Source organism: Podarcis gaigeae (assembly GCF_964106915.1).
Source record: "Podarcis gaigeae genome assembly, chromosome: 10".
Classification (NCBI taxonomy): domain Eukaryota; kingdom Metazoa; phylum Chordata; class Lepidosauria; order Squamata; family Lacertidae; genus Podarcis; species Podarcis gaigeae.
The window spans coordinates 32421348-32444563 of record NC_139686.1 but is presented as its reverse complement, the minus strand read 5'-3'; the positions used below and the strand labels follow the sequence as shown (position 1 = coordinate 32444563).

Here is a 23216-nt window from a genome sequence, read left to right as displayed (position 1 = left end):
GGGACTCTAAAGCATTAACCTTTCTGTTCTCCTGCTTGAGACATAATAAGCTTACCCAGGATGGATCTGGCTGATATGAACAAACCGGCGTCACGACTGCAAGTTTGTGGATCCAAGCTCAACTTGGTACATGGAACCATAGAGCAGACTGCCAACCCCACTGCAATCCCCAAGTTGATTCTCCCATCTTTGCTTGAAGACCTTCCGTGAGAGATGGCCCCCACCCCCAGGTAACTTGTTCCACTGTCAAACTGCTCGTAATGTTCATAAATGTTTAACCATAATCTACCAGGTCGTTTTCTCGCCTATATGTTTATTCTGCAATCAACAAAGTTGAGTAAAATGTATCCCAAATGCCATTATCTGCACTTTTCACAACACTCCCACAAGATCTAAATGACTGCTGGTAGCATAATATCCTGGCCTCATGAAACCTGGGGTGGGGAAAGAGCCAAAAAGAAAAGAACCAATGCAGCATTCAATCACAACTTTTAAAAAATGGGCTGGAGTAATTGCTCTAGTGCTAGCTTTGCATGTCAAAGTGCATAGTAAGGAAATATTGTTTATAACAGTAGGGCTGCATGGCTGGGGGAAGGAGGAAGGAGGCCTTCTGTTTTTCTTCGAAACTAGCAGCACTGCATGAGTGCTCCAGTCCTAGAGTTGCCCAGTGGAAGCATGCATAGTTCTCAGCATTCTGCTGCTTCCTGTTGATCCTCCCTGCAGCATGAATGATTCATTGCCTATTAGTCACTTCTTGTATTCTATTGTTCTATTATTTTGCTTTAAGCTTTAAAAAATGTTTTTCTCCTCTTAAAATGTTTGTGAAACGGCATTACCAACATATGCCCAGCAGATGGCAGCATTGGCACAAAAGTGTTTGACAGACGGGCATTCACTGAAAATTCTTTCATCTTTCAGTTTTCAATTTGTTCACAACAAAGATGCCATTGAGTTTGCTAAATTTATTTGTGCAAGTTTCCATTCAGTTGTGGGGAGGGCAATTAAACCATCCTGTAGTATATAAAGTGATAAGTGGAGTGCCACAGTGTTCTGTTCTGGGCCTGTTGTTGTTCAATGTCTTTATAAACGACTTGGATGAAGGAATTGACGGGATGCTCATCAAACGTGCAGATGACACCAAACTGGGAAGGGCAGCCAATGCCACCAAAGATAGAACTGGGATTCAAGATGACCTTAACAGATCAAAGAACTAGTCTCAAACTAACAAAATGAATTTCAACAGGGACAAGTTTAAAGTTCTGTACCTAGGCAGGAAGAACCATCTGCACAAATATAAGATGGGGGACATCTGACTTACTAGTAGTAGCACATGTGAAAAGAATCAAGGGGTCTTCGTGGACCACAAGCTTAACACGAGTCAAGAAGGTGATGCAGCAGCAAAAAAAAAAAAAAAAAAAAAAGCTTACGCTATTCTAGGCTGAATCAACAGAAGTATAGTGTCCCAATCTATTATTATTATTATTATTATTATTATTATTATTATTATTATTATTATTATTATTATTATTATTATTATTATACTGGAAGTTTTTAAGCAGTTGTTGGATGGCCATTTGTCATGGATGCTTTAGTTGAGATTCCTTGCATTGCAGGGGGCTGAAATAGATGACCCTCAGAGTCCCTTCCAACTCTACAATTTTATGATTCTATCATTTGTATAAAGTTTTAATCCTCAGTGTTTATGCAGTACTTTAGTTAGGAATGGCTTCCCCCCCCAAAAAAAAAAAAAAAAAACCTTAGGAATCAGAATAACTTCTAAGCACCAGCATGGGGCCAGCTTTGAGACCTGTGGGTATAGGGTGGTATACTTACTTACCTACTTACTTATAAACAGGGCTTTTTTCGGGGGGGTGTAGGGGAACGCATATCCCTAAACATTTTGTGAATCTTTGTACTTTTGTCCGTTTAATGTATTTATTTTTCCCGATTTGAAAAATAAAATGGTGCATTTCTTGGGTAAAAATGAGAGTACCCCTAAACATTTTTTTAGGGGGAAAAAGAGCTCTGCTTATAAATAATAGGGAAATGAAAGAGATGGATCCAAGATCTAAGATGTTGTTATGGAAAAATGCAATGAGCAAAGGAATGTGAAGTTGATTTCAGCAGCAGTAAGTAAGGCCTGGAGGGGATGAACTGGTGGGAGGGTGAATTAATCATACTGGTTAAAACAGAATAAAATAGCACAGAAGTTCATCTTTGAACTAGCTTTACCACTAGTTAATTTTTATTGGCACTAGTTAATTTTCCTAGCCACATACACTGTTGCAACATAGAAAATTAAACTGAGAAGTTACTACAAAAAGGGAGAATAAGTCTCTTAAATAAAATAATATGCAAATTATTTGCTTATGGGCAATTCAGTTTCTTTTCTACTCTTAACCTCTTTTGGGGGTCATATACCACCTGCAGAGATTACAGTTTTAATATTAATGAAGACATTTGGAAGATGTATCTATTTTGTTTTAGGTATCTTGTTTTTTGCAACGGTTTTGGCTGTGCAAATAAATAATATTCATATTAATCTATAAATACTAAAGTCTATGCTTAAACTTAAACATTTCTGTTCTCTTTAAAATCTGTTTTAATATTCTGTTTTTGCTGCCACTAGTTAGAAGTCCAAAGACAGTTTATACAATTGAGATATCCAAACCAATGTCAGAATTTAAGTGGGCAGACTAAACCAAGTAGCATATAGCCTGCAGGAAGTAAATTTTAGAGCATTAATCAGTTGTCATGCTCATAAAGTTGACCAATAATTAAATGCATATAAATAAATCATAAGTACAGGTAGCAACACCATTTAGCAGTGTATTCCATGTACTGCCAAAAACCAAAATCTCAGTTGTAAAAAGGATCTGTAACTAAAGTTTCAATTTTAGAATTTTTTAATCACAGGAAACTTGTTTCCCCCTATTTGTTTCCTAGAAGGCCTGTGTCCTAGCAACAGACCATTTGAACTTAAATTTAATATGTTCCAGCAGATGTTTCCTCCAGCCATCTGAACTGGAAAACACATAGATATCAAAAGATTTGACCTGTTCAATTGCACGAGAATCAATTTACCATTTGTGCTACCTGGCCTCTGACTAGAAGCTACCACTTTAGTTTTCAAATGACAGAAAACGTAATTTACAGTAATTGCCTTTGGTGTATTACAGTCTTTTCTGCACTACTGAAGAAAAAGAAAGGAATATCATGCCATCTGCACATAGGAAGGCACATGGAAGTTAACTGAGTTCATTTACTAGCCGAAATAAAATGATAAAGGACCTAAAATAAAGGATCTGCCCATATCTTAAGACCTTCTGGTGAAGCCCTTCTCTGGGTCGTCCCGTCCCCCCCCCCCCACTTACTGAGATCCATTGTGTTGGGCAGACTTCCCCAACCTGGTGCTCTCCATACTTGACTGAGTACATGTCATCAAAATGAAGCCAAATCAGAGTGAGGGCTATATGTCCTTCCCTCATTCTGGAATAGCTGGGGGAAGAAAAGGGGGGAAATGGTGCCAAGCAAAAGTAGAGATCACATTCTCAACCACCAGTAAATTGAGCAAACATTTTATCTGTGTTCACAAGGCTTCCCAATAAATAGTCCAAAAGTGGTGGAAGACACACACGCGCACGTCAAAAGGGTTATTGGCTGTGTGGAGAGGTTGCTACCTTTGAGCATGCTGCAGTAAGATTAGCTTGAGAAAACTTTATAAAATTACCTATGTATGTTGTATGAAAATTGCTAGTATTTACAAATTTTGGAAAGGCCCTTGAATATTCTGCTGTTGAAACCTTTTACTTTGTTTATACGCTGCCTTACAGCAGCTTCTTCAGTATCTGCTTCTGACCCCAAAGCATTGTCAATATAAATATTATGTTTGGATGGCTCAAGGAAATAAAAGGCAAATTAAAACAATACATTCCTTTAGACTCACTTTTTCTTGCTCCTGTTACTTCCATACTCCCGAAACACAGGTTTCTCAAAACATACTTAGTTCTAGTTCAGTTCCCATACAACTTGCACATTTTTGACCACAAACAAAAACACACATTTAAAAGGGGAGGCCACACCCTATAAATTCATACTTTTAAATAAAATGCATATTGCCATATGCATTGTATAAGATGCCCCCATGTATAAGACGCCCCCTAATTTGGGGACTAAATTTAAAGAAAATTTGGGGAGATGGCCCAAAGTTGTTGAACTTTTTTTAGGGGGAACTGCACGTGTGCCATCATCCCAGCAGGGCCATTGGCAAAGTGGGCAGCTGCTCCCCCCATGCCACTGCGGGTGGGAAGCTCCCTAGAACGCAGGCCAACAACCAGCTGGCAGGCAGTTGTGCAGCTCCCCCCCCCCCCCCTGCTGCAGGAAACACTCTCTAGAGCGTGCACCTCCCCCATGCCACTATCCATGTATAGGACAACCCCAGTTTTTTTACATGATTTTTAGTCAAAAAATCTGGGAAAATACAGTATAGTCCTTAAATAGTCTGCTATGGAAAGATCCAGGGCCTGTTCCAGCTGATGATCCAGGGCCTGTTCCAGCAGTTTTGTAGAGATGGCAGTGACGATAGTGCATATAATTTGCTAGCAAAGCAGTTGGGCAATGCCAGCTCCAAAAGTTATGAGGTTTTTAGGCGAGGGGTCCATAGTGGGCCCCTGCAAGCAGGAAGAAACAAGGTCTGCAAACTTTCTGATACTGCTTCTTGGGTATTCCATGCAAAACGAAAACCGTAGTGTTGTTGGGATGGTCAGTCTGGGCAAATGCCTAATTTCTCCACCTTCTGAAACTGGCTTTGCAAGTGGTTCGAAGTGGCCACTGAAAGGGAACAATGAGTCCCATCCCAGCTTGTGGAGTGGCAACAGTTGGTAGACATGGCGGTTCAATTTGCTTGCTTCTCTCATACTCCTGCCCCTAAGGCAGCTGTTTTAAATGGTGTATGCAAGGATGGTGGGCTTGACTGAAAGCAAACTAGCTGAACAGAAGAAATCACATATGCCTCATTGTGGCAAGCTCAGAATATAGTCTCAGATTGTTATCATTCCTTTACCTACATTACAGTTTTATGAAGTTTCTATTTTATACATAAATCTATTCTCCTATAAATTAATATATGGACAGTGATTAAGATAAATTAATCAGTTAATTTTGGATGATTTTATCTTTATTGTATCTTTTGTAAATTTACGCTATTTAGGGAATATAGTGTTAAGTGGTATATAACTTGTTTAAATAAATGAATGAATAACTTTAAACAAATACTTCGTTTCACATTTGGCATCACTGGGAGAGTCACACACTCACCATGTATTTTCTTCACAAACACCACACTTGTTTTGTGTTTCCTTCATTGTCTATTTTTTAATTTCAGTATTCACACTTACCTTGAGATCCAATATATATACCTTTTCTTCGTCAATGCCTGTGCTAGCAGTGGCAGCACATTGGAAATCATTGACCTTTGGTGGGCACCAGGTTGGCTATCCCTGCCCTAGAACAACACTGTGTCCCGGCATCCTGAGGGAGAAATGGCGGCTGCCAGGAGTAGCCACTGATGTTTCTGCTGATGCCACTGGAAACAGACATCTCCCATACCAAAGGAATGAATGGTAGACCATAATAGAACTTTTGTTTATGCTCTGTGAATTTGTCTCAGGATGCATACAAAGCGGAAATTTCTCCACTTGCATACCATGGTTTGTTTCTCCCAAGCTTGGCTTGTTTTCCAGCTGTTCTTCTCCTATGCCTTTTTAGTTTCATGAGCATTTGGGATAGAGGTGGAGAAGAAAAATATGGTTAAGCAAGGTAACTGGGTTCAGATATAAAACCAACCCATAGTTAAAACAATTCCTGGCTCAGAAGTCAATACAAACCATGGTTTCACACCATGGCTTATTGGCATTAGATGACCCATGGTTAATCTGCCGTGTTGGTTTCACACATTCATACAAACCATAGTTGGGCTAAACAAATTACAGCCTAGTGTTATGTGAATACCAGGCCACTGTGTCCCTCTCCAGATTCCTTTTAAACATGTGCAATTTCTCCTACAACTTTTTGATCACTTTAAATTGCAGTGATCTCCTTTCTTATAGCCAAGTTACGCCCAATCCCCACCTTGATGACCTAAAACATTTACACTATCATCCTTAACGTATGAGAGTTGTCCTAAACTGGATGCTTCCCAGCTCCTCACAGCTTCCTGTAGCTTTGTTTTCAGAAGCTGTCAAATTTGCTCTATTTGCCAGAATCTAGACTTCCTTCAGTCCCCAAGGCAGTGCGCGCTTTCACCTTTGCCCTGTACTATGTTTGGCACGTCTCCAGTGTTTCATGCATGACTGAAATGTAACACTCTAGTTAGCAATTTCCCTCTGGCTTACATTCTGACACATGGCTAATTTTAAGTTCCATTAAAATATTCTGAAGGTGAATGATAATCCATCATTTCCCATTCATTTTTAAATACACAGCTTCACACAGAGACAAAACACATATACAATGAAAGGTTGAAGCGTGTTAGAATATGCAAAAAGCTAAAATCATCAATGAAGCAATGGAAACACGATATCCTTGAACATTTGCAACATAAAATAACTAGGAATGTGTATAAAAGAAAAGGGTACCTTTGACCAGCAGAGGGAGACAAATTAAAACTTCCAAGAGTGTGTCAAATTGGCTACTGGAGGATGTGATAGGATAAGTAGTCTGCCTATACAGTGGTACCTCAGGTTAAGTACTTAATTTGTTCCGGAGGTCTGTTCTTAACCTGAAACTGTTCTTAACTTGAAGTACCACTTTAGCTAATGGGGCCTCCTGCTGCTGCCATGCTGCCGGAGCACGATTTCTGTTCTCATTCTGAAGCAAAGTTCTTAACCCCAAACAATATTTCTGGGTTAGTGGAGTCTGTAACCTGAAGCGTATGTAACCTGAAGCATATGTAACCTGAGCTACCACTGTAGATCTTTTCAGATAAATCAGGCAGAAAACGCCAGACACAAAACAGTCAATTTCAAAATGTTTACTGAAAGAGTTGGTATAGTGTAACCACTAAAAGAATGAGCTCTAGGAGGTGACTAGTTCAAATTTCATCATAACCACAAACTCACTAGAGCAGAGTGGTCCAACGCACAGCCCAAGGGCCACATGCAGCCCTCAGTGCCTTTTGGGGTGGCTCTCGGCAACATTTGATTCCGCGCCCCCAGCTCTTGTGCTGCAAGGTGTTGGGCTTTGGGACAGAGACATTGAGTCCTCCCACCTCCTTCCCAAAGCTCAGTTAGCGCTTTTCCAACTTGGGAAATGAAGTGGGAGGGCTCTAGGACACTGGCAGAGCCTCCTACCTCCTTTCCAAAGCCCAGTGCCTCACTTACCTGGCTTTGGAAGGGCAGCATGAGAAGAGAGTTGGCTCACTTGGTATTAATAGTTGAACCTCCCTGTACTAGAGGGCCTTAGGCAAACTACTACCTTTCACCTTTACCACTGCACCTCACCTCAGCATAATATGGAAATAATAGTACCTTAAAGGGATATTGTAAGAATTGTTGTGGTGATGTATGTGAATAGCTCTGAATGCTGTAAGTGCTATATACAGTTATGATTTATAAATATGTTGCCTCTTTTCTGTTGCTTATGGATGCAAGATAGATTACTTTGATGGTACCTCTGGTTACGAACTTAATTCATTCCGGAGGTCCATTCTTAACCTTAAACCATTCTTAACCTGAGGTACAACTTTAGCGAATGGAGCCTCCCACTGCTGCCACGCCTCCACTGCACAATTTCTGTTCTCATCCTGTGGTAAAGTTCTTAACCCGAGGTACTACTTCCAGGTTAGCAGAGTCTGTAACCCGAAGTGTTTGTAACCCGAGGTGTTTGTAACCTGAGGTACCACTGGTGGTACCTCCAGTTACAAACTTAATCCATTCTCGGAGGTCCATTTGTAACCAGAAACCGCTCGTAACATGAGGCACACTTCCGCTAATGGCACCTCCCACCATTAGCGAAATTACTTCACACTTGTAATTTTAAGTTTTATTTTTCTAAATGTGTGAAAATAATACTGTGAGACCCAGATACAAATATCTTAATATGCTTTCTGCAGAGTTGATTAAAGTAAAATTAGGATATTATCCCTTGTTCTGTACTGACAAAATCTGAATAGAGTTTGACATGCAAGGGTTATAAACCCCAGAACTTAAATTGAGAAGCATCTCTAAAAATCGTAAGATTTGATAGACCATAAACATTTATTATGGGCAAAACAAAAAAAATTCCTTCCAGTAGCACCTTAAAGACCAACTAAGTTGGTCTTTAAGGTGCTACTGGAAGGAATTTTTTTTTGTTTTGACTATGGCAGACCAACACGGCTACCTATCTGTAACTGGAACTATTTATTATGGGGTTCCACTTCTACTTCCCTTTTCCCACCCTAATAGGGTGGGAACCCTAATTTCCTCTTGAACCCTAATTTCATAGCAGTCACTGCCCTTTCTCTTTCTATATATACTGAAATCCACCCTTCCAATCCCAGTGGAATTTTTGCCTGTGCTACATATGGTGTGATTTCGTGATTTGTGATTTCCTGAAGAGCTGATATAGTAACACTAAATTCCTCCTCCTTTTTTGCAAAAAAAATAGAAGTTTTTGAGCTTTTTTGAAGCCAAATTCTATACTTCCAACATGGGTTGCCATATGTCCAGATTTTCCCAGACATTACTGCGAAATTCCAGATGTATGGCAACCCTTTACTATCAGCTTTGCAACCTCATACACACTGCCCAGGCTTCACCCTAGCAGTTTGACTTCACCTCCATTGCCTCTTGAGACAGATGGATGCCAACAACAACAATACAGAACATCAGTTCCTTGGTTTAGTGCGGATGTGGGCATTCAGCCAGTTTGGGTCTCTGATATATATTTTTCCTTATTTGCTACAATACAATCAGACCCACATATTTTGTTATTTTCTCCAGAGAAGGATAGTGTTGCAGGTATGAGGTTGTAACCACGATTTTGGGAGGTCTATATTTTGTGTCTTGTTCTGCCACAAATTTTCTTTATGTCTGTGTGGAAACAGGCATTATTTTTTTATGAGTAATCAGATTCCTACATCTAAGTAATTTTACATCAGCAATTCAGGTGCACATACGATTGGTTCTATACAGATTAGGTCTGCTCCAGGTAATTAATATAGGAAATCTGCAATGCATGCAAAAGGCTGTGTGTTGTTGCACATTAACCACATTATAAGCATCTCTCAGGTCCTAATGTCTCAGTATAATCATGTAGTAACTATTTCCTACCTCAAAGGGGTGCTGTGAGTATAAATTGTTGAAAGGGCGGTGAAGCAGCCTGATGATCTGTGGAGAGGTAAATACGATTTCCCCCCCATTTGGTCTCTGAGGGTCTGTCAGTTCTAGCTTGGGGCTCATTTACATGATCATGTGCACACCCACCCACCCTTTGTTATAAACGTGGCTAATTTGACATAGCTTCCCTGAGTCAACAAATTCACCTCAGCATACCCGGTTTGCTGTCTCAAATGTCAGTGTAACAACCCTAAAGGAGCACAACACATAGACATCAGCTAACAGAGGAGGGAAATTTCACCCAGCTCCTTTTCACTTATACAGGTATTGAGTGTACATGCTTTCACAAGGACAAGAGAGGTGAGACACCCAGGAGCTGTTCCTTTGCTTTCAAACCCACTTCAATCTCTGATACACCCTTTGATAATACAAAGAGATCTGAGATGGAAAGAAATTAAGCGGTTGCTATCTCAGGGTAATAGTTTGTGTAAATGACCTCCTGGACTCTGGGTTACTTTGAAACAATATGAGGGGAAAGCTGATATTTTTTGTTTAAGGAGGTGCGACATTTCTCTCAGGAGGATGTCACTGCTGGATTTCTTGTGCAGAAATAGTAAGCACTTTCATTTCCTGCCATCCTCCAAGAGAGGAACATAATAACAGAGAAAAGCACAGACTGTAGTCCGCCTCATTATTTAATGTTCTGCTAAGAGGTTTTTCCTCTAAAGTTATGCAAGGATAGAGGGCACTATGGCCTTCCCCATCTGGCTGCTTATGTAAGAATGGATATCTTGCTGGAAACATGCCATATCATCTGACACTGGAAATCCTTTAATTAGGTTTTTATTACTAAGGGGGGCTGTGGTGGCTAGTGTTGTGGTCTGTGGGGGCACTGCAGATGAGATAGCATGCTATCATTTATCAGGAACATTGAAGGACCAAAAAATTACATGCACTGGAGAGAGGGGCCAGTAAACACCAATAACTGCCCCCTCGGTGGGAGATTCAGTATCCTCTACCATGGTCAGCTTTATGGGAAGTTTGGGGGGAGAAGCTTTATTCAGAGGAGTAGTGGGGGATTCTGCATCTCTGCATATTATTGGGGTGGGCTTCGAAGTAGTTCAAGGGCAGCACCGAATCCCCCACGTAAAAATAGAAATAAGCTTCTCCTCAGTGTTGTTTCTCTATGGGTGGGGCAGTGAAAATTCATGGGAGGAAAAGAGGCGGCTCAGACTCAGCAGCCATTCTAGCAGGCCAGGGCCGGTTTGAGCCGGTTGAGACTGGTTGAGACTGAGCTGGAATGAGACATCAACTGTTGTTTAGGCTGAGGTTCTGCCGCACCAAAGCTAACTGGAATCTCTGGACTGGATCACTCCCAGAAGATCCAGGAGCCGCAATCCCTGCTAGAATATGCTACTGGAGCCAGAGCTCAGAGCAAATGCCAGTAGCAGCAGGGTTGCATGGAAGCTGTGGACAGGCTTTATGCCTGGAGATGGAGTTTTTGCCTGCAGGAAGGGCAGCCAGAGCTGCTCCAGCTCAGAATCCAACCTGGGTTTTGTTTCTCTCCGTCTTCCAGCTAGAACTGGTTTAGGGGGAAAAGAGGCCTCTCAAGTATCGGTTTTCAGGGAGAGCAGCTGGTGTGGAACCAAAGTGTGGGGGAGGGGTGCCAGCTTGTCTGTGAGCACAGAGTGAATGTGGGAAATGTGGGGGGGGAGGGGAGCATTTTCTTTTGTCTCTCACACGCATTCACAATAGAAATGTGCTGTACAGACACCAAAAGGAGAGAGCCTGCCACAAATACATTTCACAGAAAACCCCACCTTCACATATAGTCATGTGTGAACAACATACAGGCTGCACAGCTCCCATAGCTTCACATAAAAACAAAGTAATGAGGTTAAACATCAGTGTGTGATATTCCCCCCCCCAGCACTGAGGCAGGCAGAATGCCCATGTGCAGAACAAAGGTCATATTGCATCATGCACAAGAAATGTGTGTGCAATACCAGAATTAGAAGTATATCTTTATAGCTCCACCGACACAAATATATGGACAACACAAAATATACATACCTTAGAGTGATGCATGTGCTTCTTGATAAAAATACTAATATAACTTTAAAAACACTGCAAAGTACATTAAAAGTTAATTATCTAGAAAGTTAAGGGTCTATTATTTTTATTCTTCAATTGTTCATTTGTGCCATAATCTAAATATTCTGTTCTAAAGACAAGTTTCTGCTTGTAAACTATCCTTTTTATATTGTAAAATAATACATGTGATTCATTGGTATGGGAAGATGCTTGTTCTGTCTAGCCCATTCTTAACAAAATCAAAATCTTTCCTCAGACTGTGCCTCCTTTTTGTTTCAAAAGTAAAATTATGCAAATATTCTTGTGTTACCCTTGGATATGCCTTCTCTGTTGTTTCAAGTTTTAACAATTGCGCACAACTACTGAAAGTCAAAATTGCCTCTGGAAAAAACGAATTGTTACAAGACAGTGGTAAAACTTTATTTTAAATATACAAAAATAAAAATCTCAAATGAAAGATATGTGTGCGCACACACACATGCACACACACATCCCACATATTCAAGACTATAATTTTTACATCATGAATTAATAAAAAATTGAAGTGTGGTATTCTACAGCTATTTTGAATTTTTTTCCTAGCATCCAAGGATGGAGCTACATATTACCTTGAGAAACGTGTTCCATGCTTGATGAGGTAATATGAATACAAGAATAGGGGAGAATCAAAAAAGTGGGAAGGTGAGGTGTTTAACCCTTCCCATGCCAACCAGTTCTCCTACTCATTTACACACACACACACATCAACTGCTTCCCCCTAGCTAGGCTTATTCTGGTCGCAGAACTCAGTCAGGGGGAAATACTGTAGGCTCAAAATAGCCAGAGGAAGGAAACTTGGCAGGAAGTATCAGCAGGCAGGGGATGGGTTAATACATTCTCCTCCTCCTCCTCACTGTTTCTTCCCTGAAGCATTATCAGATACCATCAATCACTGATTTAGCCCGGTTGTTTTCCTCTTTCCTTTGTGTTAATCTAACTGTGCTTTCACTATGTACAGGTTTCTCCATACCTAAGGAAGCAACAGTATTATTAAGACATTACAAAGATTACTTTCAGTCCATTGACTTGCTGGAATCATAAACAACTTTTCAAAGAAAAAGCAAATAAGTTTAACTAAGAATTAGCTTGTGTCACATTGTCATTTTATGAAGAAGCTACAATATAATTATAATAATACTGCCTGTGTCCTGGAGGTAACATATGAGCAAAGTGCTTGAAACTGTCTTGTGAAATCTGGTTTTGATTAATAGAATCAGAATGCTTGCAGGAAAATACCTCAAAAGGTCATTTAGTCCAACCCCGTACTGATACAGAAAATCCCTGATGGTTACCATTCAACATCTGCTTAAAAACCTATGTCCTACTGACAAATAGAAGTTCTTCTGAATGTTAACCTAAATTCTGTTTCTTGCAGTTTGAACCAAATGGTTCAGGCCCCACTCCCTGGAACAACAGAAATCTATGTAACAGCTCTTCAACTATGCAAATATGGCTATTACAGGTGGCAACAATTTTGCACAGAGCATCCATTCCTAGCCCCCATGCATGACAGCAGAGTGCACATAAGCCTGCCCTACACCTGCTCCACCTGTTCTGTCCCCCATTCCACCCTCTTCTGGGTCCCAAAGGACCCATGTGTTGGCAGTCACATGTCAATTGGATGCGCGCAAAATGGTCACAACCTGTATATTGCCTCTAAATCAACCTTTCTCTATGCTATATATACCCAACTCTTTTAACCTTTCCTCATAGGATGTAGTCTCCAGGTCTTCATGATCTTTGTCACCCTCCTCTGTATACATTCCAGTAATCTTAAACTGCAGTGCTCCGAACTGGACATGATACTCCAGGTAAGGTCTGACAAAAGGAGAACAGATTGGTACCATTGCATTGTGTGATGTGGTCAATATACCTCTGCTTGAATCAACCAAGAATTGCACTAGCCTTTTTAGCTGCTGTATTACACTGCTAACTCTTGTTTAGATTGTGGTCTACTAAAACCCCTGGATCCTTCTCATGGGTACTGTTATTCGTAATGTATTTGTTTGTTTGGTTCTCCCTCTAAAATGAGATTTTATAGCCTGCATATTTGCTAGCCCAAAGTTTGCAGTATCCTTTTTGACCAAGTTACTTTCTTAAGACATTTGGAACCTTTATCTTATTCATTATCCACAGATGGAGACTTGTTTCCTCTAACTTCTGAAAACTCTGTGAGTAAAATATTCACTTACTAGCTATGCTAAGTGTCTATGATTTATTCTAGCCTAAGTATTTTTGTGGGGAACATTTGTTTAAAGTGGATAAAGGCAGATATAAATCTAACCAAGTTTTATTGTGCATGGAGCAATCACCATTGTGCTGACTCTGCTACAAGAGATTAAGAATCTCTCTTTCCAACACAGATTCTCTCACTCTATACCATGAGCTAAATTACGCAGTACTTGGTCTCATGCATTGAGGAGCACATCCCCCGTGTCTGGATGGTCTAGGATAAGGTTGGGTGTATGACTTGCTGAGTCATACACTCCTATTGGTTCAGGAAATATGCTTACATGTAGAGATGGGTATAATAGTCTCTAGGTTATTGCTTTCATTATGCTTTGTCCTATCCTGGTCTTATCCCTTTACTGTCCTGTTTGCTGTCAGGGTCTGACTCTGAATTGTGAGAGTCAGGGGAAGAGACTGTGGTTTTTACAAAGCAGCATTAGGTAGCATGGTAATAGTGTCAGTGGATCTCTGTACATATATATCTTTACCTCAAAGGCCAGAATAACTTCTTATAGTAGATAGTAGCGTTTAGCTTTGTATTATGTTTGGAGACAATAAACACTTTGCTACTTTGAACTTTGTGGGAGAGAAATTTTCCCCTTAAATGGGGACTCTGGAAGAAACTGTTCTGCTGGGAGCAGGAAACTCTGAAAACTCTCTGAAGACTGCTGGGGTTCCTCATACTCTGTTGATACAACACACTGTTTTAGGTGTGGTGAACTACCAACTGACTTTCACAAGTCACCAACAGACACCCACCTTGTGGGGATAATAATTATACATTTTATCTGTATTGACATTAGCAGAGTAATTTTTAAGATCAATGAATCATTACATTTGTATGCCCCCTTCCCAAAGTTAAAACCATGTTCAATGCAGCTTACAACATACACAAAATTATATAACTGCAAACATAACAAAAGTAGTAGTCATAAAAAATAAACAAAACATCAGAAAGTACGCAACCAAATAGAACCATTTCCACATAAATCATAAGATACAAAATAAAGATACAAAAACAGTTATATTACTAAGAAATAGTTTAATTCTACATAGGAGGTAACTTTAGACTATGAAGGCTTTATCTCACCCACAGCTGATATGGGTCAACTGAATTTAGAGATAATTGTTTCCACAGAAACTAATATACAAGCTGATGAAACATCCTGCAAGGCAGTCCACATATGTTTGGCTCTTGGCAGGAACCAAATGATTTATATCTGTGAGTCTTCAACACCCAAGGCTATGATTACCCGAACCTTCTCATCCTGGCATGCCCAGGCTTCTTTATCATCTGGGGGTTCAATAACAAGAGTCCAAATTCCCACTCTCTTCAGGAATATCTCCATTTTATAACTCCAGTTTGAGTAGTTTGAACCATTCAGTCTCTCAAGTGACAAACCAGAGTGCATTCCTTGAGCCATAGTGATACCACAACGCAGTTCACCAACAGGTCACTATGCTCTCACCTTCTTGTAGACCAGACCAGCAAACAGAACTTGAGAAGCTGCAACTGGAGCACTCTAGACTCTCGCTGGCTTACTCAGGCTCTTGCAGATGTGTCCTGGGCCCATAACCTGTTATTATTTCTGAAAGTCAGTTGGCCCATAACCTGTCAGACATGAACCCACCATCTATTGATACTTCACCACACTTCAACCAGTGTGACTAGCAGAGTTTGCTCAACTCCAGCAAAGTCTTCCAGGAGAACATCAGAGTTTTCCTGATTTCCAGTAGTCAGTTTTCTCCAGAGTTCTCACTCAAAAAACCTCCTTCCCTACTGAGCTGAAATTAAAGTATAAAGTGTTTATTGTCTCAAGAGACAAGACAAATCTACTAACTGCTATAATAATGTTCTTCTGGTCTTAGAAGTAAAGAAACAAGCATACAGAGAGATCCACTAGCACTTTACCATGCTAGCTCACACTGCTGTGTACACCTAACACAGGGGCTCCCAGACTCTCCCCCTGTTGCCCCCAGATAGAGAATGCAATGCAACCTTGACTTTTATACCCATCTCTGCATGTATGCACATTCCTGAGATAAAATGAGGGTAGATGAGTCAGCAAGTCAGACTTTTGGCCTTGTAATATTGCTATGCTACCCAGTACACCTGGTGTTCTATCTCTAAACAAGATAACAAGATCCAAACATGGGGGGCATGCTAGCTCAAGACAGAGATCAAGCAATTAGTGCAATTTCACACCTTATTCAAATTACATCAACAAGCTACCTATATCTTGTACTTTCTATATATACCCTAATCTTGCCAAGTGGTAGCAAGATTCCAGAAGTCTTGGCACTTTACCAGGCACAGTGGAGACTAGGGTCTTTAAAAACTATGGTTTATTTTACACATATTTACACCTGAGGGGGTGCACATTACATCCTAATAGTGTCTCTTGTTGCTTCACTCATAGCTTCAGCAAGCTTGCATCCAAAGCAGCAGCCTGTAATGGCCCTCAGTCTCCCAGTGCAGCCTCTCCCAGCCAGTGTGCATGTAGATCTTCCTACTTTTATTCTTCCCAGCAGCTTTTGCAGAAAACACCACCTCCTCTTCTGCTTCCAGCATCCCCTCTGTTACCCTGGCAACCTCCATTTCAAAAGCCTCCTGTGAAAAGCACTTTTTCCTGTGGTCACATCACAGTCCCTGCAATCCTGGTAGCCTCCCCCTTTCTTGTCTGATGCTGAATGTCTCACCTTTGGCAGGGCAGTTGCCTTTGTTCTTTGATGACACCTCTTTAAGCCAATCTCCTGAGGGAGCTGGCAACTTCAAACTCCACATTTACTAATTTAAAAAACTATGGGGAGAACCTGGCACCCAGGAATTTTAGGGGATCCTTGCCTCCTGCAAACCCACAACAGAATTAAAGCACTGCTTTCCATTCAACCCCCAAAATGTTATGTCTGACAAAATCTGTGGTAGATGTCCACTATCCCAATTTCTCTGTTTTTATTATAGCTGGGGGGAGGGGGCTGATAAGGAAGGTAGTCTAACCTTATCAATCACATGAGCCTGATTTGTGGCACATCATTTATCAAATTTGATAATGGAGGTTCCACTCACTATCATCAAACCTTCCAGACACTGCACTAATCAATGCTGCTCTTCTCAAATACCATACTCATTTTCCCCAATTTGGGCTTTAAGTTCACTTGCCTTAAGTTCCTCCCACATTCAAATACCCCTGACTCCATGTATCCATCCCTCAGTATTAATCAGGCTGGCAAAATAGTTTTCTATGTGGAAAATTTCTATTAGTGATTTTGACTCATTGGCTGGCAGCTGGCCCACACTACACTGAGATGCTGTCTAAAGCATGGAAAAATATTGCAGAAAGATGTGATTTTGACATCAAATATCACATCTTTCTAGTACAAAATGACTAGATCTCCATATGTGGCAAAAGACTTTGAACAGAAACAATCCTGAGGTACTACTACAACACTGCATTTCCCTCATGAAGCCACTATAATCTGAAGCAACTAAAATATTTGCATTTATAATTGACTCTGTTCTTTCTACTATAGGCTAATATTTATATTTAATTATTTTATTAAGCATATTTATTTCTAGCCTGTCACAAAATGTCCTAGAGACGGGTGGATAGCATCACAATAAAAACAACAGTTAAAACAGCAATGTACAAATAGACAAATAGCTATGACTACATCCTGCTGGATGAATAATTTGATATTATCTCCATAGCTACTACACCAAGATAAATTGGTCCAAAACTCACCATGTTACCTCTTACTCTTTGTGATAAAAAAACTTATTATTTTAATTACCTAGTATCACCATATAACAGATGGAGTTAAAAATAATCCATATACTTAAGCTTTAGAATGTTAATACCACTGTCCCAACTGTCACTCTGTCATTTCAAACTGCCATCTTTTGTTGATTCCTTCAGTTAGCACCTAGTTCTGAACCTCTTTTCCACTGACTATTTATCCATAGCATTCTATGCAGGCCCACTGAATGATGTTTTACTGACCTGCAGACAGTTTTTCCGGGTCATGTGGCCAGCATAACTACGCCGCTTCTGGTGCAACGGAACACCGAAAGCAGAGCCGTGCATGCTGTTTACCTTCCCGCTGGTCGCGGTACCTGTTTATCTACTTGCACTTTTTTTGGTGTGCTTTCAAACCTAGCTCCTGTTAGGTTGACAGGAACTGGGACCAAGCAACGGGAGCTCACCCCGTCGTGGGGATTTGAACTGCTGACCTTCTGATTGGCAAACTCAGTGGTTTAGACCACAGCGCCACCCGTGTGTGTGTGTGTGTGTGTGTGTGTGTGTGTATAATTACTGAGCATTATATCCATATTTGGTTATGCCAAGTAAGCTCAATATCTATGTTTCTTTGTGAGCAAAGGTTTGATTTATTAGTTTGCAATCCTAAACACACCTGTAAGGGAATAAGCTCAAGTGAACTTCTGAATAAAGAAGCAATGCATTGTGCTTTTAATCATCTAAACCATCTTAACAAACACTTCTTAAGTACAAATATAATGTGTAGCTCTCTGTAGATTAATATTTTTTTTTAAATCACCAAAGAAAAAATAACAGGAAAACATTTGTTATACTCAAGCTAGGAGTTATGACTGCATAGAAACCATTTTCTCAGTGTGAATCCCCAGCTGGATGGGAAGTCACTCTTGCAAATGGAAGTTACATGGGCAATTTCCCAGCTCAATCTAGCATCTATATGCATGTAGCCATTTAGAAAAAAATATAGAAATCCTACTTGTTCAGGATGGAGTGGGAAGTGCTAGATTCAGCTCCTCCTGCTCCCCACTCCCCACACAACTGCTTGGCATGATTTAAACTTTCCCCCTAAAATGGCTGAACAGTGCGTACTGTATTTTTCTGTATATAAGACTAGGTTTTTTCCTTTAAAAAATAATGTCAAAAATTAGGGGGCGTCTTATACACACACACCCCATTTACTTAAATCTGAGTCCCACCAAATAGGGGCGTCTTATACATGGGGGCATTTTCTAGATGGAAAATACGGTAATTTACTTAACCCAGGACCTTAAGAGTATAAATGTTAGCGTCTGTTTTACAACTTTTCAACATCACTCTGATTATCTCTATATTTCAAGGTGTATGTGCAGCTTGGACTAGTATTGCTTGCAAATATTAGTATATGATAGAAAGCACAAGAGAGTCGTTTTTTGAATCAGGTATACACATTCTATTCAGCAGAACCTTTTAAAAAAACTTTATTATAAGGATACAAGGACAGAGGGAGACAAAAATGTTTGCACTGGTGAAAGTGCCCTTAATTTACCTTATACTATGCACTGAACCATATTGGTTTCAAGAACTCATAATCCTGAAACAGAATTAATTGCTGTGATAACATGATTTGTAAAGAGCTGCTGGGCTCCAGTTTTAAAAAGGCAACATGCTTCCTGCTATAATCACACAGAAACAGGTGGTTCTCCTTACTGAAACACACATACCCTTCAGCAGTGCTTTTTTTCTGGGGGTACGCATACCCCTAAACGTTCAGTGAATCTTTGTACTTTTGTCCATTTACCGTATTTATTTCCCCAATTTGAACTATAAAATGGTGATTGTATTGAGTCAAAATGAGAGTACAGTACCCTTAAACATTTTTTTTAGACAAAAAGTACTGCCCTTCAGCACTTCAGGACACACACTTTGATCCTTTTTACTGGATTGGGACTACATTACAATCCAAACATGTGAGGGTTATTATTTTTGTTTGTTACTATGTTATTTTTTATGGTTTTATGTTATACACCATGCTGTGATCCTCAAGGGTGATATAGAAACAACAGCAATAACAACAAATTTGATGTCCCCTTCCACTTTTCCATAATAGATTATTGGAGCTATCAAATCAGAGAGCCTTTGAATGGCATTTGCATAGGATAATTAGGGCCTTGATATTTTAACAGCTACAGATTTCTCTTAGTAGAGTTTTTGTGTGTCGATTAGACAAAATAACAAATCCCTGGTTGACAGCTAATTTTGACCAGGGGCATATTTTGAACGGAAGAAATGCTGATGGACTAGCTAAACAGGCTTCATCTACTGACTTATATCCACATTGTAAAGACAAAGGCTCTTCAACTAATTAACTTTCACTCCCATAATGTTTGAGAAGGTTCTGAGAGGATCATTATGCACCTCACTACGCACCACCATGTACATGTTTGAACACATCCAAACTCCAGATGAACAGCATCACATGTTCTATCAGACCTACAGTATATACACCTCAGTAGTTGTCTCTTGGTTTCGGCCCCTTGTGTCTGTTTCTGTTTCCACCAGGAAGTCAACCTAGCCCTCAACTTTAGCCAGAATCACACTCACCCCAAATACTGCAATGATTTGAATAACTTATTTGTTGAATTTAAACTGGAAGGGATTTGAAGTTAAAATATCAGGATTATATTTAAGCATTCAACCAATTAAACCGATTCACGTTCAATGGCTTCGACCAAAGAGACACTTAACAAATATGTGAAAGGATTTTATACATTTGGGACTCATCCAGACTTCCATTCACTTCAAAGCCTGGGAAGCAACTGGCAGGAAAGATGCTTGCTTTTTTCAAAGCTACCATCCACCACAGCACACTGTAAATTAAAACAGTGGAAGAAGAGGAGAGAGCAAAGAGGACAGCATATTTGTACGCTGTCGGGAACAATACCTATGCTGTACTGCGCAGCTACTCGCTGTGGTAGTTTAAATAGTTGTGGAAACCTTTCTATTTGAATCTTTGGCCTAAAGGGCATTCTGCATAGTTATTTATTAAAAAGTTAGTTCTCTTCAGAAGAAGCATTGTCTATGGTGTTTAGGCCTGCAGGATGCCAGGCAGTTCAGAGTGCAACAGCATCCAAGATCCAAGGTAAGTAGCTTCAACGGTGTAGGGATGTGGAAGTCTGACAACATTGGAGCGGGTGATGGGTTAGCAATGTAAGAGGATGGAAGAACATTTTAGTTCAACTAAAAGTGTTTTGATTGTTTATGGAAGTAAATGGAATTAATCCCAGGAGCACTCTACCCCTTTATTAATCTCTGTGACAAAAATGGCAAAATGATTTAGTTTTAAAGACTAACTGATAATTTTGACTATGATTCTGAGGGAAGAGTGCATGGTAACCAGTGCTTTTTTATTTTTTAGAAAAAAAGGTGCCGGTACTCACCCATGAAGTTGTTACAGTAAGTGCCACACTTTTAATTTGGGGGGAGGGGGAGGTGCTGGTACAGCATACCCTTGAGTACCCCCAGAAAAAAGCACCGAGAATAACATTACACCATCACAAAATGGATATACGTCTGCTCAAAATGGCTGGTTTCATATTTAACAGGTTACAAGCGCAAAATTCAAAATGGCTGTTTTAACCAACACCTTTCCCCAGTAATTATTTTTAAAGGGCAAAAAGATCCCGGTTTGGCAGCAGAATTTGTACCAAGGTTGCAGGCTTCTTTCTGTTCTCCAAAGGGAGGGTTAAGAAGTAAACCACTGCTTCCATTGTGACTGCTAGCAGGTAGGCGAGCCAATCTTCTGTGGCTCCTGCTGCAGCGCTCTGCTTGTCTGGCACTAAGGGGGGCGGAGGGAGCAAGGAAGAGAGGGAGGAAGCCCTGCTGTAATGAAAATGTTGTGGCTTCCTGTTATGCTCTCACCCAACCCCCTATTTATTCTGCGGGAACATTCAGCTAGGTTTCCTACGCTAACATGAACTCTGGCTGAAACATCTGTATTTGATTCAAAGAGTTTATTTTGCATTTTGATGTGCTTTTCCTTTGGTTACTCTCCATTCATTATCTGCTTAACTATTTATGAAATCATGGGTCGACAAATAACTATTTTATTCAGTGTTTTACAAAACAAGGTATATTCTGGGTCCAATAGATATATATATGCAAAATAAAAATAAAAATGCAAGTTTAGTTTGTGGGTTTTATAGTGTTAATACATTATTGTTTCATTATATTAAAACTGCAATAGAAAAGAAAATATGCTTGAATTTATGATACCTAAGACAGAGGGAGAACAAGGTGTTCACATATTTGGCAAATAAACTGTGGTCTCTGATCACAAACTGAAGATGGGAGAGGGATCAATAGTAGTTCAACAGAGTATGAAGAACAGGCATATTTCATTTTGAGCAAAAGAGGCGCAAAATGTATTTGCATTTAATTAAATTACAAAATGTCATTCCCTGCAAGAATCATTTTGGAGGCTGTGCAAGAAGAGCTTTTTCTTGCCCAGAAATACTGCTCAAACTGTGCCTTGCTCAAACATGTGAAAACTCTTAGCATGCACAATGCCAGTGCTGGCTCACTACTTCCCCTCCTCCCACAGTGCATATTTAAATGATGAGTCATTCACTGACTCTAATCTGCCTTTCACGATTAGCTGACCGAAGCTCAGCAGCAAGAGGCTGTTGGTGCAGGAGCTTCAGGAGCCATGTGCTATTTGAATCATAAAACAAGCTTTGTAAAATAAATGATCCAATCCCCTTTATTTACTGTTAAAAAAGGTTTTGTTTAGGGATATGTGTATACTTTAGTATTCTCTTTGGGATCTTTGTGGTTTCCAAGGGACTATACTGTTTCTCTGAAGATTATATAAATAGGTCAGAGAGCACTTGATCCACTGCTTTTTTCCTACCATGTGACCTGGTTACAGAGGCAAATGGCGCTTGTTTTCCTCAGCTTATTTTTTGTTGTGAAGTGATCAAACTGGATTGTGAACAGTTGGAAGAAGGATGTGTGCTGTCACCACCACCCATTTCTGCACTGTTCAGTTTACTTAACAGGGTTGTACACAGGAGTTGCACAATCACATTGTGTTCATTAATCACTTGTAATGGTCAGAGGAACTTGTGCAAAAGACATGTAATTGGTGAATGCTGTCCTTGCTGTTCTCATAAAAGCTGATTGAGAAACACAGATAAGCAGTATTTTTAAAGTACTCCAAGTTAAATATATGGTGAAATAATTAAAAACAGGCCAGGTTTTTTTGTTTTTGAAAAAACCTACTATTTCAGAGCCAAACATGCCATTAGAGACGGTATGTCAATATTCTTTAAAAAATTATTTAATAGCTAATGTAATGAAACATGATTTTCATTTGAACTGCAGCGCATAGGGAGAAGAGATTTAACCCTTCCTTCTCCCAATATGATCCTGATGAAAACTCCCCCTCCCCCCACTTAGCTCTATGTGGGGAGGGGACACTCCAGTGGGAGTTTTCCCCCTAAGGCTAACAACGAGGGAGGTGATTTTTGTCAGGATGACATCTGGGGAGAGATTTAAACCTTACCTTCCAGCATGCTGCCAGGATGCTTGGGTTCTATTTGTTCTTTCACACTGATTGTCGTAATAACCAGATTTCAGCATAAACAGTGGTTTGTTGCACCACATCCAGATGATTTATTTACTAGATCAGGGATTAGCGCCAATACTGGTAAATGAATGTTGTAATAATTTATTAGTCTGGTAGAGCAAGTCTCATGTTGAGTGACTCCCCACAGGACATGTG

General features: G+C 40.0%; 2 long non-coding RNA genes across 4 annotated transcripts in view; one reads left to right on the top strand and one right to left on the bottom strand.

The window, feature by feature from the left end:
- Positions 1 to 9398, bottom strand: part of LOC310825427 — a 20524-nt gene extending 11126 nt beyond the window's left edge. Inside the window, exon 1 of the long non-coding RNA XR_014555307.1 lies at positions 9312 to 9398. This is a non-coding gene — a long non-coding RNA (uncharacterized lncRNA). The remainder of the gene's footprint in view (positions 1 to 9311) is intronic.
- On the top strand, positions 9008 to 23216 carry LOC310825400. 3 transcript variants are annotated; one of them, XR_014555275.1, is made up of 4 exons: positions 9008 to 9677; positions 12409 to 13261; positions 13587 to 13621; positions 20850 to 23216. It is a non-coding gene; the product is annotated as an uncharacterized lncRNA (long non-coding RNA). The 3 variants fall into 3 exon arrangements; XR_014555276.1 differs by lacking the exon at positions 9008 to 9677 and having other exon boundaries at positions 10378 to 13261; XR_014555277.1 differs by lacking the exons at positions 9008 to 9677; positions 20850 to 23216 and adding an exon at positions 17644 to 17759 and having other exon boundaries at positions 10378 to 13261.